Source organism: Euleptes europaea, chromosome 11 (assembly GCF_029931775.1).
Source record: "Euleptes europaea isolate rEulEur1 chromosome 11, rEulEur1.hap1, whole genome shotgun sequence".
Taxonomy (NCBI): Eukaryota; Metazoa; Chordata; class Lepidosauria; order Squamata; family Sphaerodactylidae; genus Euleptes; species Euleptes europaea.
The window spans coordinates 844,844-858,579 of NC_079322.1; positions in this window are offsets into that span (position 1 = coordinate 844,844).

The window sequence follows — 13,736 nt, forward strand, 5'->3', positions numbered from 1 at the left end:
GGCTAGGGTTGCCAGGTCTCCAGCCACCACCTGGCAGTTGGCAACCCCAGGGGAGGCCACGCAGAGAAGGCCTGGAGGGCACCCCCGCTCCCGTCGTCCTCCCTCCCCCCAGGCAGGAGGGCAGCCAGCGGTGGGCCCGAACAAACGAGGCGCCAGGGGGGCACAGCCCGCAGCTGATCCACAGGGAAGGAAGGGAGGAAGGAAAGAAAACAGAGAAAGAGGAAAAGGAAGGGAGGGAAAAAGAGGGAGAAAGAAATGGAGGGAGGGGAAGAAAGAAAGAAAAGGATGGAGGGAGACAGACAAAGAGACAGAAAAGGGGAGAGAGGGAGAGAAAGGAGAGTGACAGAAAAAAAGGAAGAAAAGAAAGAAAAGCCTTCTCCCACACACACACACACACGCATGCCGGCCCCACGCAACCAGGCCCCAGCCTCTGCGCCTCCCACACACACACACACACACACGGCCCCAGAGCTACCGAGGGCCACAGAAAATGTCCTCGGGGGCCGCATACGGCCCCCGGGCCTGAGGTTCCCCATCCCTGCTGTAATCAATAAACGCGGTTGTTGTTTGAACTCCGTCTCTGACCTTGTGAATCCTTCCCACGAGGACTTAACAGTGGCGACGATGACTGGAGAGCGACCCGGCTGACCTGCTGAATCACTCCCGCTCCGCCGTTTCACAGTGACCGGTAGGCAGCTCAGTCGGCATTGCTGAATCACACGCCGGCTGTCCCACAGCTACCGCCTCGCTCCGCGACCTCGCTGTGTCTAGGCGGCCGGCCCGATTGCTGATTCGCTTGGATTCTTGAGAGAGACTAACACACTGCACTCATGGCCACCACCGGGTCATTGGAAGCTTTCGACATCTCCAACCCCGGCGACTGGGAGAGCTACGCTTCCCGTGTCTTGTTTTTCATGGTCGCGAACAAGTTCACGGACGCCGTGCAGAAGTGGGCGGTGTTCCTCAGTGTCTGCGGACCCCGGACCTTTCAGCTGGCCCAGACCCTCGTGGCCCCCGCGAAGCTTGAGGAGACTGACTTCGATGCCATCATGAAGGCCCTGGGGGGCCATTTCACGCCGCAGCCCATGGTGTTGGCCCGCCGCCACAACTTCCACCTCCGCGACCAACAGCCTGGGGAGACCGCCGCCGAGTCCCTCGCCGATCTCTGCCAGATTGCACGGTCCTGCGCTTTCTCAGCTCTCGACGAGATGCTCTGGGACCGGTTCGTGTTTGGCCTCCGGGACGCGAAGGTGCGCCCCAGCATTTGGTGAGTGTCTTGCTATATAACTAATGGGAAAAAACAACTCCTGTGAATCAGTAGCTACCGAAGCTGAGAAGGGAGACTTCGACCATAGATTTCAAACCAGCAAAAACTCTCTCACATTCCTATCACTTCTAATAGTGAACAGGCTGGTTCCTTGAAGGGCTGCCAACCGTCCGGCAGTAGCTGGAGATCTCCTGGGATTACAACTGATCTCCAGGCAACAGAGTAGGATTGGCAACTCCAGGTTGGGAAATTCCTGGAGATTTGTGGGTAAAGACTGGGGAAGAGTCGGATTTGGAGAAGGGAGGGACCTCAGTGGGGTTCAGGGGCCACCAGGCCCACTCTCCAAAGCTGCCATTTCCTCCAGGAGAATTGTTCTCTGTCAACTGGAGATTCGCTGTAATTCTGGGAGATCTCCAGGCCTCACCTGGCGGTGTGCAACCCTGGGTCTGGGGGAAATCCACCAAGGGTTGCCAAACTCTGGCTTGGGAAATTCCTGGAGGCTTGAGGGGGCAAAGTCTGGGAAGGGCAGGACTTGAGGAGGGGAGGAGTATAACACCATACAGCCCATCCTTCAAAGCAACCATTTTTCCCAAGGGAGCTGTTCTGGAGATCAGTTGTAATTCCAGAAGATCTCCAGGCCCCACCTTTTACGCCGGAGGAAACGCCAGAAGATCTCCAGGCCCCACCTTTTACGCCGGAGGAAACCAGGGTACTGAATTTGGGCTTGGGCTTTGTTCCTACGCCCCGCTATTCTGGGTTTCAGACCCGGATAGATTTGTTTAAACTCTTCAGAAATATTAAATTAAAAGAATATTTCCATGACCAAGAATCTACATTCCAATCTCGGAATGAATTTCGATCTAAATCCACCTTCATTCCTAAGAACCCTGGATTTCAGGTCAATACTTTTCAGCCCCTAGTCCTTCGTGACGTGGCTAAGTTGGAACATCGTAGGAAATGGTCCAGTGATCATTGTAACTTCACAGATCAGCAGTCTAAGACCCTAGAGCAACTTTCAGCTGACAAATCTTTAACTTTTATGCCTGCTGATAAGGGTGGAGCCCTGGTGATATTGGACTCCAGTAATTATAATTCAGAAAATTTAAGACAACTTAGTAATCGTTCCTTCTATTCTCCTTTGAGCCTTGACCCTACACTGAGGGTAATGAATGTTATCAAAACTGTAGTATACGAAGGTTTAGCTTTGAATTATATCAACAAGGCAACAGCTGATTTTCTAATGGTAAAATATCCTAGAGTACCTATCTTCTATTCTTTACCAAAAATACATAAGACGCTTATAAATCCACCTGGCCGTCCTATAATTTCAGCAATTGGTAGCCTACTCGAACCTATTTCTAGATACGTTGATTCATTCTTACAGCCCTTTAGCAAGTGCACATCTTCTTACATCAAAGATTCCAGTGAATTCATTAACAGAGTAGAGAATTTTCCACTCACTGATACAACCGTTTTTGTTACTTTTGACGTTTCTTCTTTATATACGAATATTCCTTTGGAAGAGGTCAGAAACATCATTGAGAAGAAACTTGACACTAGAGAAGACCTATCTGTACCGACTCATTTCATTTTAAGTCTCATTGATATTCTGTTCGAGAATAATTTTTTTCGGTATAAAGATCAATTTTATTTACAGACTCAAGGAGTGTCAATGGGTGCAGCATGCGCCCCATCGGTCGCCAATATTTATATGGTGGCATTTGAGACTGAATTGTTGTTGACTAGCCCGCTCTTTCGGGATCATGTTTTATTTTATGTTCGGTACATTGATGATCTTTTTTGTATATTGGACAATGATTCTTCTTATGGTATTATTTTTCAATGGATTAATTCTCTGAACACGCATTTACAATTCACTGGCTCTATGAATTTACAATCTATAGCTTATTTAGATCTGATGGTCTTTAGGACCATGGAGAATAAGACTGCTGTGAAACCATACCAAAAACCTACGGATGTAGGGGCAGGACTTCACTTTGCTTCACATCATCCCCTCCATTTAAAACTTAATTTACCTTTTAGTCAACTGCTTAGATTAAAACGTAATTCTACGTTTGAACAAGATTTTGTTTCTGCAGCATCTGACCTTTGTGATAGATTTCAGAACAGAGGATTCCAACCCCGGATCACACAGAATGCCCTAGCCTGAGCCAGTACTATTCCTAGGCATGAGTTGCTACAAACTTCCAAACGCAGCCAGTCCAGGAAGCCAAGAATCTTTGCCTCTTTAGAGTTCAATCACCTGACCCATGAAATTCAGAAGATTGTGCGTAAGCACTGGCACATTCTATACAATGTACCCGGGTGCAATGAGTTTCCTCTGTTTGGATTAAGGAAATCCAAATCCCTGCGTAACCATTTAATAAAAACGGACTGTTTGGACAGTAAAACGGAGTCGAAACCAAAGGGTCACTTTAAATGCGGCTCTTGTGCTATGTGCCCGTATTGCTTGCCAATAAAGGAAGTCAGTTCCTCTAGCACAAACTTCACTTTCAAACTGAATCAATTTACTAATTGTAGCTCCTCCCACGTGGTGTATTGGAGTTCAGGGATTTAGTCTGTACGGGTGTTGCACTCGCCACCAGCCGGGGCAGAGCCTGAGGAACCGTGAGATACAGCTGGTCTATTATTGGTAAGATGAATGGTATTCGTTTTTGAATGAGCAGTTCTTGTCTGTATATTGTAAGTTATGGCCTGTGATGTATATTATTCATATATATATATTTTTCAGAGGTCTTTGTACCCAATTAAACTTATCCATAAGGGAAATGTTCATCAAGATAAAAGCAATCTACTGAATGTTCATCAAGGCAGTATTAATCAACTGAAGAAGCAATTCATATTGCGAAACGATCACTCATCCGGAGGTGCCGTTTTGAGTTGGATTTTTATTCGAGTTTGGACCTTGTGTTGAATTTGGACTGATTGAATTTAACAAGAAGTACCATTGTAAATCTGGGACTTGAACAGCCATCAGGTTGTAATATTTTGGATTTATTATTCCCGGTTGTGGACTTCTCTGTTGTTACCTTATACTATCGGGCTGATTGGTATTGTATATGAATTGTTATTGTTTAGGATTCAACCTGCAAATGGTAAAATATATATGAAGAAATTTTTGTTATATTTGTTACCAGGCAATATATTTTGGCCATGATTCATTGAGCTGGTGCTGTTGTTTTCTTAACCCACCTGGAGGTTGGCAACCCTGCACAAACCCCTGACCTCATCTAGGATAAACCCTTTTGCTGCCTACTGGTAGGCTTGGATCTAGGGTTGCCAGCTCTGGGTTGGAAAATACCTGGAGATTTTGGGTGTGGAGCTTGAGGAGGGCATAGGGGTTTGGGGAGGAGAGAGATTTCAGTTGGGTATAATGCCATAGAGTCCACCTTCCAAAGTGGCCATTTTTTCCAGGCGAAATGGAGAAATCCAACTCTTCCCAGTCTTTACCCACAAATCTCCAGGAATTTCCCAACCTGGAGTTGGCAATCCTGCTCATTCTAAAAGATGTTTTTTCTGCATGGCTGCATTGCTTCTCTCCGTACACAGACATTTTGCCAATTTCCCCTTTAAATGGCATCTCTTTGATCCAGATCAAATTCTGTACTGAAACTGCCATACAAAGGAGGGCTGTAAAAAAAACCAGTTGTGGGGGGTAGGGTGGGGTGGGGGGAGGAAGTTGGAATTCCAGCCACTTATTTTAAAACGTATGGATGGCCTTTCTGATAAAAAGAGGAACCTGTTATAAAGTCCCCTAGTACCTTGGATCCTAGAAAGGGTTCATAATTTATTTGTTTTAACTATTTAAATATTTATAGACTGTCTATTTTCATTGCAAGCTTCAATTTCATGGAAATGTGCTTATAAATTAAAAAAAACTCTTCCCCCACCCCAGTGAAATTTTCTGCTGTTTTTTCTAATGGTGTATGATTCAATTTGTAATTATTCCAGCCTTCTTTGTTGAGTCAACCAGCAGAAACCTATAAAGCCCCCATATCTCATTTTGCAAATTTTCATAGAGGAAGTTGGGATCCCCTGATCTGGATGGCCCAGGCTGGCCTGATCCCATTGGATCTCAGATGCTAAGTAGGGTCAGCCCTGGTTAGTATTTGGATGGGAGACCACCATGGGAGTCCAGGGTCAATTCGCAGAGGCTGGCAATGGCAAACCCCCCCCCCCGAACATGTCTTGCCTTGAAACCCTGATGAGGTTGCCATAAGTCGGATGTGACTTGACGGCACTATTCACCACCACCCTTTGGAGCGGTGGGAGAGACCAGTGAAGACATAAGGCAGCCCCCGAACTAAGTGATGTTTTAAAACTAGGGTTGCCAGGCCCCTTTTTGCCACCAGTGGGAGATTTTGGAGGCAGAGCCTGAGGAGGGCGGAGTTTGGGGAGGGGAGGGGCTTCAATGCCATAGAGTCCAATTGCCAAAGCGGCCATTTTCTCCAGGTGAACTGATCTCTATCGGCTGGAGATCAGTTGTAATAGCGGGAGATCTCCAGCTAGTACCTGGAGGTTGGCAGCCCTATTTAAAACATTTGTTTCACTGTTTCCTATGCATTTTTAGTGTGCATCTCTGCAAATGTTTAAAACATTTTCCCTCCAGAAGAGGAATGACGTAAATCCTTGATTTAGACCATCCCTCCAGCTTATGGGTACATGTCCTGCTAGTTCTTAAGATTTTAAAATTAAAATATCCTGTAAATCTCTTGGCAATCTTGTTGCTTTATTTCTGATCTTTCTCGATGTTCGCAGCTCCTCAAAAGCCAAAAGCGAAAGAGAAACGACACCCCCCCCCCCGGCCTCTGCTGCTGCACAGCTCAAAGTAGCCACTAGATGGCCCCGATTCAACACCTCAGATGAAAACCCCTCTTTGTTCCAGGAGTCGTCTGTGTGCGGAATGTTCCCTTTTCTGTCTGTATCGAGTTTCCAGGATTTCCTAGCCTCACTTTTCTTTCTAGTGTTTCCCAATAAAGCTTCAATCTACTCGAATGGATTATACAAATAATGTACTGGATTATACAAATGGGTTGCGGACCTGGGTCCAATTCTGGGATGACGCCAAAGGACCACAAAAAACCAGGAATGATTCAATGTTAACTTTACTCAAAACAATTCTTTAACAATAATTGTAAACCTTAATTAGAAAGAGAACAATGAACATTATTGGAAATGATTGGCCACAACTCTGAATAGGACATTGGCGTGGCATGATGGGCATGTTAGAACTGCCAACCCCAATGTGGCCTGATGTTAAACCTGCTCTCGTTTGCTCCCATTACGGTCCCCGTGCCTTCAGCAGAGCTGCGACCGTTAGGTGCCGTTATATCAACCTTGATGTGAAAACCAGCTTTATGTTTCACCACGCATTTCGCAGCTCTGCCAGGGATCCCACCAATTGAGCAAGGGCAGGTTGTTTAGCTTACCAAAATCCAGCCCAAAATGCCTAACACCCCCAGCCGCTGGAGTTGTGACAAATTTTAACATACAGGAGTGGAGGTGTCAGATAGGGCTTCTGACAACTCCAGTCCCAAACAAGATGGTTTCCATGCAAACAAGATGGGGTTCTCTGTGCACTCCTTCCCCCCCCCATTTTGCACACGAACTCCGGCCAGGGATTTACATTTGTATTGGGACCCGCCCGTGTAAATCTCCCATCTGATATCGGGTCCAGCGCACAAAGCTCGGCCATCTCCTCCACTGATTGCTCTTAATGATTTCTGTTTCAGTTTTACTTAAGTCGTTACTGTCAGGAAACGACTACATTGTCCCTTTGTTCCTATAACCCTATTGTATCAGTCCTATATATGTATCCTCTCCACCCCAGTCATGTATTCCAGCCTTGTTTGCCTCCTTACTGAAATCATTGACTTTCGGAATAAACCTTTGAATCGCTGCTCTGCCTGGATTCAAGTTCTATTGCCTGAAACGCCATGTATTTGCTGAAGCCTGACATTAGGCTGGAATCCATCTTTTTTATTTTCTACTAGTTAGTTCTTGAGAAAGATGTTCCCCAGTTCGACCTGATCCGCCGAACTAATCCAGCGATACGAATGCCTCTGCCTGTCGGAACAGCAGGGAGCGGTCCTGCCCCAGGAGGAAGCAGCCCCGAGAGGAGCAGACCCAAGCCGGGAAGAAGTAACCCCGGGAAGGAGCCCCGCAGAGGTTGCAGAGGGGGCACCGTGGATCGCCGGACAGTACGTCCATCAATCAACCATGGGGCCAAACTTCGATCACCTATATCGAGGCCCGCTGGAGGACCTATACTCCAGGGAGGAGGAACCACTCCGAGGCCAAGCTGCTGCAGTCACCTCTACCCAGTACCCCTGAGAAGAGGAACACCGTCTTCTGCAGGACCAGAACCACAACCTGACTCGACAGAACCGGGAGCTTCAGGACCAGCTGGAGATCCTAAGGAGGGAGATGACGGCGCTAGCAGGGACGGTGCAAGGACTCCGATCATCCATTGGCGCTGCGACTACCCTCCCCGTTCATTCCCCATGCACAGTCGCCCGGGACCTGCAGATTTCTTTTGATGGGACCTGCGCCCAGTTACCCCACTTTCTACTGCAACTTTCTGGTTTCATGAATGATCAGGGTGAGACTTTTCCTTCCGAAGAAGCCCGGGTGCGGTACGCCATCGGGCTTCTAAAGAAGGAGGCAGTAGAGTGGGCAGTGGCAGCGACAGAGGTTAACCCTGGACTTTTGCGCTCCCTCGATGATTTCCTGGAAGCCCTGCACCGCCAGTTCGAGGACCCTCACCGGGCAGAGAGGGCCAAGATTGCTATGCGCAGATTAAGGAAGGGGTCCCGGTCTGTGCTAGAATATACCCAGGAGTTCCAGTCCCTGGCGTGCAAGGTGCGAGAGTGGAGCGAAGCCACCAAGGTCCAACACTTCCGCGAGGGACTGTGCTGGGAAGTGTTGGAGGGCTGCCTGACTCTGGGAGACCCTGACACTGTGGAGGGCTGGATCCGGCTGGCAGGGCAAGTAGAACACCGGAAGCTAACCCTGCAGTTTGCCAAGGATCGCCCGGGGAAGGAACCCCCCTCCAGAGGCCAGACCAAGGGGAACACTACGACGGAGGTGCACCGAGGCGAAGGGAATCGAGGCCGTTTCCCGGACAAAAGAGCACGCCACTTCAGAGAAGGTTCCTGTCTACGTTGTGGTAGGATGGGACACTTTGCTGCCAAGTGCACCAGCGGATCGCCCAGGCAGGCGACAGACAAGAAAACTCTGACCAGCTACCAAGTTCCGGATCTGAAGAGGATGGAGGGAATACCCACCTGGCGCGGGACGGCGGCATTAAGTGCGGACCTGGAACCTGTCCCGTGTGAACACCGCTGCTGTTCCAGAGATGTCTCACCGCCAAAAAACGAAGAAAGCTTCCTGTGAGTGAACCGGCACAGGAGGCTACTTTGCAAGAAAACGAGCAGGTTCTGACCTGGGTGAGTGACCAGGGGGAGACTCTCCTGGTGCCCGTGGTGTTAAGGAAGCCCCAGGGAGGGGATCCAGTTGCAGTAGTGGGCATTTTGGACTCTGGTTGCTCCAGAACTTTAATTGACCAAGACGTATTTAACCGATTACAATTGGGGGCGGTGGAGCTGAACCAGCCCTTGCGCTTCCGTCAAATGGACAGGAGGGATCTTCAGGGGCCCCCCGTTCATTTGCGCTCTGACCCTGTGTTGCTAGGGGTGGGGGATCACTGGGAGAAAATCAGCCTCACCATAGCCCCTGAGATCGCTTACCCGGTGGTTCTGGGAAGCAATTGGTTGGTGGGTCACAATCCCAGCATCGACTGGGCACAGCACCAAGTAGTGTTTGAGTGCAGGTGGCATTGCAGGGAGGACATGCCCGATGGGGGGATGGTGACTGCCGTGACGGCAATTCCCTTAACGCTACCCCCGGAACATCAGGACTTTGTGGAAGTCTTTGAGGGGAAGGACTGTGACTTGCTACCCCCTCACTGCACCACGGACTGTGCCATTGAGTTAACGGAGGACATGAAGCCCTCCAAGGCTCGGGTTTACCTCATGAGCCCTCAGGAAAAGACTGTATTAAGGGAGTTTCTGGATAAGAATCTGGCCGGGGGGTTCATCCATCCGTCCAAGGCTGCATTCTCCTCACCCTGCTTCTTCGTGAAGAAGAAGGGGACTTCGGACCTCCGGTTATGTGTGGACTATAGGGGGCTTAATGCAGTTTCTGAAACAAACGCGTACCCCATCCCCCTCATCCCTGACCTTCTCAGCCAGCTACAAGAGGGCAGGGTGTTTTCTAAACTGGACTTGGCGGAGGCCTACTACCGGGTCCAGATTAAGGAGGGGGATGAGGCTAGAACAGCTGTCTCGTGTTGCTTTGGGCTTTTTGAATTCTGTGTAATGCCTTTCGGGTTGTCTGGAGCCCCGTCCTGCTTCATGCAACTTATCAACGAGATTTTGCATGATCTGTTGTTTCAGGAGGTCATCGTATACCTAGATGATATTTTAATTTATTCACGAGACCTGGAAAAACACCGGAAATTGGTGCGGGAGGTTTTGCGCCGGCTGCAGGAACACCACCTGTACGCCAAACTGTCCAAGTGTGCCTTTAACCAAGACGAACTTACTTTTCTTGGGTTTGTGGTGTCTCTCAATGGGTTGATTATGGACCCTGAGAAGGTCCAGGCGGTCCGGGATTGGGAACCTTCCCGGACCCGCAAACAGGTTCAACAATTTCTGGGCTTCGCAAATTTCTACAGGGGTTTCATCCCAGATTTTGCTGAGATAGCCCTCCGAATCACGGAACTCCTTAGGACCAAGGGGAGGGGACAAGCGGCCACTGCCGCTAACTATCGGGTAGCATGGGATGACCGATGCCAGGCAGCGTTTGATCTGCTTAAGAGCTGGTTTACTACCGGACCCATCTTGGCTCACCCCGACTGTTCCCAACCTTTTACCCTGCAAGTGGACGCTTCTGACAGGGCGATGGGGGGAGCACTCTTACAGAGGGATGCTCAGGGGAGGCTCCGACCCTGCGCCTATTTTTCCAAGAAGTTCTCTGGGGCCGAACACAACTGGCCGATAGGGGAGAAGGAGGCCATGGCAATTAAACATGCCCTCACGGTCTGGCGCCAGTTCTTGGAGGGGGCAGTGGTACCGTTTGAGGTTTGGACGGACCACCGGAACCTCGAGGCCATCCTGGGGCAGAGGAAACTCTCGGCCAAACAGCTGAGGTGGGCGGATTTCTTTTCTAGATTCCGCTTCACCATTAAGCATGTTCCAGGGAGGGAGAATTGCCTGGCGGACAGTCTCTCCCGTATGCCACAGTACGACTGCAGAGTCGAGCGGCCGCTTGGATCCCTTTTTACCCCAGAACACCTGGGCTTGGACCCGGAGGGGGCAAGTGCAGGAGTTCTAACCCGGGCCCAAGCCTGAGCAGCGCCCCCCCCACCTGCTCTGGCTCTTCTACAAGGCGGCACGAGCGGTGCCACTCATCTCCCAGGGGTTTGGACCTGGGCCCAGACCCAGGCGGCGGGTACCGCGCCTGTACCAGACCTCCAGCAAGAGGGAACACTTGATACCTCGCCCCCCGGGGAGTCCGGACCCGGGCCCAAGCCCGGACGGCGGGGTCTCCGCCTCCCCTGCCCCTTCCACAGAGGGAGACTCACGATTCCCCCTGTTCCCAGGAGGTCCCTGGAGATCTGCCCTCTGCCGCAAAGACCAGGTGGATGGAGGCCCTCCGTGAGGAATGAGGGGAGGGCCCCCTTGGGGTGGAGGAATCTGGGACCCCGGAAGGAAAGACTTATGTTCCCCAAAAGCTGAGCCGGGAAGCGCTAGAATGGAGCCACAGCTACAAGACGGGGGGTCACTTTGGTTTCGTGAAAACCCTACACCTGGTACGGCAGCGCTTTTGGTGGCCAGGGATGCGCCAGGACATTGATGGTTTCGTAAGGTCCTGCCCAACGTGTGCTACCAATAAACGTCTCATGGGAAAGCCCCCTGGACTACTGAAACCCCTGGAGACCCCGGAGGCTTCCTGGCGGGTGATTGGTGTGGACTTTGTAACCAATCACCCTCCTAGCCAGGGTAAAACCGTACTTTGGGTCATCACGGATCTGTTTTCTATGCAGATCCACCTTATTCTGTGCAAGGGGTTGCCCTCAGCCCACAAGTTGGCCCGCCTATTTGTTCAACAGATCTTCCGCCTGCACGGTTTTCCTCGGAAGATCGTGAGCGACAGAGGCTTGGTGTTCCTGTCTAAATTCTGGCAGGCTTTTTTGGGAATTGTCGGGGTACAACAAGGTTTATCGTCAGCCTATCACCCCCAGACGGATGGACAGACGGAAAGGGTGAATGCTGTGGTTGAATGCTATTTGCGCTGCTTCACCAATTATCACCAGGATAATTGGGTCGACCTGTTACCCCTGGCGGAGTACGCCTATAACAACTCTGCTACTGGGCAGAGTCCCTTTAAGACTGTTTATGGGATGGAATTTGGCCCTTTGGGGGCGGTCCCCCTCCCGCCGGGAGGCGACCCCCTGGAGGTGGCGGCATGGTCTAACACCATCAGAAATACTTGGCCGGGACTTGTTAAACAGTTGGACCAGGCTAAGGAATGATACAAGGCGTAGGCTGATAAACACAGAGTGCCTCAGTGGGATCTAGTCGTCGGGAAAAAGGTGTACCTTTCCACTAAGAACTTAAAGTCCCTGCGTCCGTGTAGAAAACTATGCCAAAAGTACGTGGGTCCGTTTACCATATCCCGAGTAATCAATGAGGTCACTGCCGAACTGGACCTCCCCAAGACTCTGCAAGGGGTACACCCCATGTTCCATGTGAGCCTTTTGAAGCCCTTTTCTCCCACTCCCGGTTGGCACCCCGAACCCTTGGCTGTGACGCCCATCATGGTGCAGGGGGAACAGCATTTTGAAATTTCCAGGGTCCTAGACTCCAGGCTGCGGAGAGGTCAGCTGGAGTACCTGGTGCACTGGAAACACCTGAACTCAAGTCACGATGAGTGGGTCGCAGCTGAACACGTGAACGCACCCTCTCTGATCACCGAGTTCCATCAGTGTTGTCCCGACAAGCCTGGGAACCCGGGGAGGGGGTCTTTAAAGAGGCGGGATGTCAGATAGGGCTTCTGACAACTCCGGTCCCAAACAAGATGGTTTCCCCGCAAACAAGATGGGGTTCTCCGTGCACTCCTCCCCCCCGTTTTGCACACGAACTCCGGCCAGGGATTTACATTTGTATTGGGACCCACCCGTGTAAATCTCCCATCTGATATCGGGTCCCACGCACAAAGCCGGGAGCTCGGCCATCTCCTCCACTGATTGCTCTTAATGGTTTCTGTTTCAGTTTTACTTAAGTCGTTACCGGCAGGAAACGACTACATTGTCCCTTTGTTCCTATAACCCTATTGTATCAGTCCTATATATGTATCCTCTCCTCCCCAGTCATGTATTCCAGCCTTGTTTGCCTTCTTACTGAAATCATTGACTTTCGGAATAAACCTTTGAATCGCTGCTCTGCCTGGATTCGAGTTCTATTGCCTGAAACGCCGTGTATTTGCTGAAGCCTGACAGGAGGGTGGGTGCGACGTCCAGCGGCGCACTGAAGCTCTTGGCACTCCAACCCCCGTTTTTAGTCTTATGGGGTGGACCTGAGTGAAAACTTCTCTCAGGACACCCCGACTCTAGCCCACCTGCCCAAGTAAGGAGGGCGCTCCTCCATTGGTCCCTTTTAAATCGGCCTCTATGAGGCTAATTGGTCAATGGGTCCTGCCGGTGGCGCGGGCTGGGGCGCCCGGCTGCTCCCTGGCCACGTGCAGGCATGCCTGCCCCTGCCTCCCTGGTTCCTCCGCGCCTCCCCAGGGCCCAGGTCCGCAACCCAAGGCTCCAGGTAAGACTTGGAGCCTCATATTTGCGGACCTAGGTCCAATTCTGGGACGATGCCAAAGGACCACAAAAACCCAGGAATGATTCAATGTTAACTTTACTCAAAACAATTCTTTAACAATAATTGTAAACCTTAATTAGAAAGAGAACAATGAACATTATTGGAAATGATTGGCCACAACTCTGAATAGGACATTGGCGTGGCATGATGGGTATGTTAGAACTGCCAACCCCAATGTGGCCTGATGTTAAACCTGCTCTCGTTTGCTCCCATTACGGTCCCCGTGCCTTCAGCAGAGCTGCGACCGTTAGGTGCCGTTATATCAACCTTGATGTGAAAACCAGCTTTATGTTTCACCATGCATTTCATGGTGAATCCCACCAATTGAGCAATGGCAGGTTGTTTAGCTTACCAAAATCCAGCCCAAAATGCCTAATGCCACTAGCCGAACAGGGGCCATGGCCTGTTCAGCTAACACCAATGCCCTAAATCTGCAGCCAATCTATAAGGCCCTGCCTGATACTGAGGAGCCAAAGATCGGCTCCCCAGTCAGACAGGTGCACCCTGTCCTG